The sequence below is a fragment of the Cupressus sempervirens genome, chromosome 6, assembly GCF_028749045.1.
Source record: "Cupressus sempervirens isolate cs-2001-9-10 chromosome 6, ASM2874904v1, whole genome shotgun sequence".
NCBI classification, from domain to species: Eukaryota; Viridiplantae; Streptophyta; class Pinopsida; order Cupressales; family Cupressaceae; genus Cupressus; species Cupressus sempervirens.
Window position 1 is genome coordinate 505,923,418 of NC_143123.1, and position 5,136 is coordinate 505,928,553.

The 5,136-nt window shown below is 34.5% G+C and overlaps 1 pseudogene across 1 annotated transcript; it reads right to left on the bottom strand.

Annotated features, from left to right (window-relative positions):
* Positions 1 to 2,274: 2,274 nt before the first annotated feature.
* On the bottom strand, positions 2,275 to 4,107 carry LOC149553240 (cytochrome P450 750A1-like; annotated as a pseudogene). The gene is made up of 2 exons (XR_016353053.1): positions 3,166 to 4,107; positions 2,275 to 3,073 (listed from the first exon to the last, which is right to left on the bottom strand). The product of XR_016353053.1 is annotated as a cytochrome P450 750A1-like (transcript).
* Between the last annotated feature and the right edge of the window lie 1,029 nt (positions 4,108 to 5,136).

Genomic DNA, 5,136 nt, shown 5'->3' on the forward strand with positions numbered 1-5,136 from the left:
TCAATATTCCATTTTTTATTTTATCATTTTATTAGTTAGAATTGTCTAATTATATTTTTTATAATTTATTAATTTAATATTTTTACACATTTTCTATTTTTATTTTTATTTTTTTCTTTTAACTTTTTTCAAATTCAACTACAATTGTTAACTTTATATCATTGGTACCACTTAGGTGAATCAATTTTTAAAATATAGCTTTGTAAATGGCACATAAGAATTTAAAGTGGTAATGTTTTTTTTAAAACAAACATGAAGTCTTATCTACAGTGGCTTAATATATTTGTTTGTCCACTTTCAAAATAATGTGTGTAAACAAAAGATAATCATTTTCTATTACTTCAAATCTTTCACACCATTTTTCTTCTCTTTATAGATTTTCAAGACACAATAATTGTTTTAGAAAATAAAAATATTAAAACAAAATATTTTACCACTACTACTTCAATGATAGACAAAAGAAATTATAATGGATATACAAAGAAAACCATCCAAAGTGCATTGCATGTAAGAAAGGTCAATCGAATTTTCTTGTCTATTTGGATGGTGCTTAGAAGGTTTTTATTAATAACTAAATCTATGTTTGTCCTTAAAAAGAATGAATGAACTTTTTTCCTTCAATGACTCCCATCAGATAATAAAAATAGGGGAATATGAAAATGAAAAATCATAGTCCTATCATGACTCAGCACAGCCATCTGAAGTTCTCTTACCACATGGTCTATGTGTGGCATATATGTTTACTCCTTACCTGCACTAACTTCCTTGAAGATTTAGATGCCCTCACTAGTAAATCATGTATTCTAAGGCTCATTTCAGATACAAAAACATTGTCTCATCATTGTATTTGGATATCTATCCATTTCCAACATTTGTCATTCAATTTTTGTAGTGTCCACACTAGAGAAGAATGACAGTTTCAACCTCTATTTTCACAACCTTTTGTACAGTTCTCTTCCACTAAATTTAACCTCTATTATGTGGAAATCGCTAGTATGTTTGTAAATTGGCCCATGGTTGTAGATGCTCCAAATACTTGATAAAGTTGATTAATCTGGCTTTAAGCAAGCCATTAGGATGGGAGGAGTAAGCTTCAACTATTGAAAGGTTCCACCTTTTCTGAAGAATATTTTGTGATATTATTAACAAGTAGAGCACCTATTTTGTCATTACACCTCTATCAATATCAAGATTTAGAAAAAAAATTCTTGTGTAATTTTTTTCTTATGTAATTTAGGGCAAAAAAATGGATTAAACAATACCTTTTAGGTCTCACATCTCATTAACCTGTTAACATTTCTAGTTATTAGGGTCTAAGTGAAATCAAGCAATAGAGTTATGGCAGAAAGTTCATTGGAGTGACAAAAACCCTAGCCTCTGGAGCTACTCATTTGGATAGATATGAAGCCCAAACAACACTTGTAAATGAAATCTACCACAATAATTTTGCTTTAAAATGGTAGAAAATCTGGCTACCAAGGAGGCTCCTTCCGCTACCACTGCTATGAAGCCAACACAACTTATGAGAATTAAAGAGTCTGTCAAGAACAACTGTGTGAAGTACAAATCTCATTTTCCATCCCATCAAATGATTTTTACATGACATGTCATGCCTTGATAGATGCAAATTCTATGGAAAAGAACTTAAAAAGTCTCCTTTAAGTTCACTAAATTAATTTCACAAATGGAATAAATTTGACAAAATCGGTGTGAAACATTGTGCCCTATTACAATAATCAAATCTTCTAATTTCTCAGACTGTTATGACAGCTACATATAATTGTTCTTTGCTAGGTTGCATTTAGCCTACAACTACCATTTCATTGCAAATTTGAATATTCTGAGAGTACGAAATGATACCACCTGTAATGCAAAGTGCTCTATTTTTATTGGGGATAGTACTGCTCTACATCGAGGGGATTTAAACCCAAGAAATCAGTAATGCTTTTGATTTTCTACCGGCTGCCAAAAAGGCTCCTTCTGCTGCCACTGCTATGAACCCAAACCTTTTTGCAAAGAAGCTTGTTGTTGTTAAGCCTACTGTCGCTCTGTGAAACCCATTAAGAAGAGAAAAATTGCAAAATTTGCTGCTGAAAATGACTCCAAGTACCTGCAAAGCAACTACGTTGTTGTGTCAAACTGAAGCAATAAATGATCCCAGCCTATACTTTTTTGACAACAGTGGTTGTCACAACTAATACAATCTTATCTGTCCGAAATTTTTCTTCTATTTTTTACAATTAAAAAATAAAATTAGTGCTGGCAAAAATCCTCTCAACCAATAAAAAATTAGAATTTAAATCATTAAATTTTTTTTTAAAATAACACTAGTTGCCTGCCTTATGCAAGGCAGGGACTAATAATGAAATGCTGTGTATAATGCAACACATATTTTGCATTAATAAAAACAAACTCCAGGTCATAAACCGAAGCAATATAGCTATTACAGAATACATTCTTAACTAGGACTTTTAGTTCTGAGCCTCCATGAAGGGCAAACAAGCAGCGGATTCTTTCTAAGAAGAGTTAATCCAAAGTCTTCCGCCAAATCCACCTCGCCATTAACAGCCCAGTCAAAGCAATGAACAAGCTGAGCAAGTGCCAACTCACTAATAGAAAGACCCATGCAAATCCCAGGGCACCCTCTTCTTCCTGCTCCGAAAGGAAGAAAATCGAAGTCCTGACCTCTGATCACATCTTTATCATTGCCTATATACCGTTCGGGTATGAACATATGGGCATCTTTCCAAACGGTCTCGTCCCTCCCAATCGCCCACACATTCACAAGCACCCTCGTCTTTGGCGGTACAAAATATCCTCCCACGCTGCACCCTTCCATCGACTCGCGCGGAACGAGCAGAGGAACGGGTGGATGAAGTCGAAGAGTTTCCTTCACCACGCATTTCAAATAGTCTAACCTCATCACGTCACTCTCCCTCACTCCACGCTCTCTGCCCACTGCTGACTCAATCTCTCTCTGCGCTCGTGCCAGCGCCTCAGGATTCTTTAGCAGCTCACTCATCGCCCACTCCAGCAATGTCACCGATGTTTCCATTCCCGCGTTTAACATATCCTGCACACAACATTTTATTATGTTTCCTCAAGTTTAACACACTTTCTAATCAGATTTGCGAAACCTGTGACGGCCTTGATTCAGATACTTACAAAGATCATGGCTTTGATGTCGACCCGTGAGATTTTCTGGCCCTCCGTCTCGGCCATGCTCAGCATCACATCTACCATGTCTTTTGCACGATCTTCTTCCTTTGGGTTCCCCTTTCCCGATCTACGATGAATGTGCTTCTCTATTACTTTTTCAGCAAATAATTCGAATATTTTGTGAACAGCCTTCATGCGACGACGGAATCCCTGCAAGTCGAGCCAGTTGAGAGAAGGAATGAAATCACCAACTGGGAAAGCACCGGCCACAGAAAACATCTCTTCAACCATTTCTTTGAAGCTAAGCTCGCCACTCAAGTCGTTGCGGAATACGTCCTGCTGGCAAATATTCTGCAGACAATATTTCGAGTAAGGCAGGAGAAGCTCTTCACCGCGAGAAGCTCCACCGTCATAAGCTTTCTCATCTGCCTCCAGTACTCTCCGTAGGGGCTAAAACCGACTCCTTTATGATCATAGCATATGTATTTGCCATAGCTAAAATTTGGCCTGGTTGCAAACACCGAATCATGCGTTTTGAGGAATTCTTTAGCCATGGCAGGGGAAGAGGCGACAACAGTGGGGACGGAGCCCAAGCGAAGAAACAAAATTGGTCCATATTTATTTGCTAGCGAGGTGAGAGCTCGATGAGGAAGGTTTCCCAAAAGATGAAGATTTCCTATGAGAGGCCATGGGCGTGGTCCACAGGGGGCAACTTCAATTTATTACCAGTGCTCCTCATATAAAAGAAGCAGCAGTAGAAGAAGAAGATCCCAAGTCCAATAGCCACCGCGCCTGCGCTCAGGGACTCCATTTTATAGAAGCAGATTTTTTTTTTCTAGATATCGGACAATCTAGTGTTTTCGGTGTACAGATACTTAGTGAAACAGAGAAAATTTTGATCCGGCTTTCGGGCGAGCATTGTAGAGGATTAAAATCCAATGACACAAACGACCATTGTAGCGATTACATCCGGATATAAGAGAATTGAATTGAATAGATATAAGAACAAAGAAATAATTTTGATTCCACTTTATGCCCATGATGTTGGTAGCATTTAAAAAAAAATTAAATTAATGACAAGCATGTTACTTAGCAATTGCTTACGGCAAGCAAACAAATAATTAAATTAGACAAACATGGAAACGAAGAAACTTGATAATGTCAAATAATATAGAATAATAGAAATTAACTATTGTGGCATCATCATCCTGCGAGACTTAAATGATATGAGCTGTATATGAGCTGTAGATTTAGTGTTCTTACGTTTTTATAGATTTAAATAAGTCTATTTTTCTAGATCTTTTAGAATAAAAATCTTTATGATGTAGTCAAGATTTACATATATAATAGACTAGTAGTAAAAAATAAGTATATTAGTTATAGCTATGATTGAGCTGTCTTTAAATGTTCTAGATCTTTTACACATAATCCAAGATCTTCTAAAGTTCTATATATGATTATAAATTTGTTAACATAATAAACATTAATAATAAATTTAGTTTAGTTGTAAAAAAATGACTATCATAATCTTATTATATTAGTAGATAGAAATTTCTTTTGATTAGAAAAATAAATTCTAACATTTTTTAGGTTTTAGCTAACTAAATTAGACATAATAGATAATTTAAAATGATACATGTAAATTACAAAGAATATGAGATAGAGACTATAATTAATGCTATTAAACTTTTTCTATTGATAATAATCAAGCAACAACACTAGACAATTTACATCTGCTACTACTAACTATTAAACTTACAAATTAAAGTTTAATAGATTCTATTGTTTTGTATACTTTGCTAAGAATTTAACGCACTCTTTATTTTCATTGTTAATAAAGTTTTGTTAGTTTGTCCCTCTAGCAATGGCTTTTTTTTTAATAAGAATTATATTTTAAATAATAATCAATAATAATTAATTATATATAAAATCTTGAATTATATAATTGCAAGATTTTAGATACGTGGAAAAAAAATG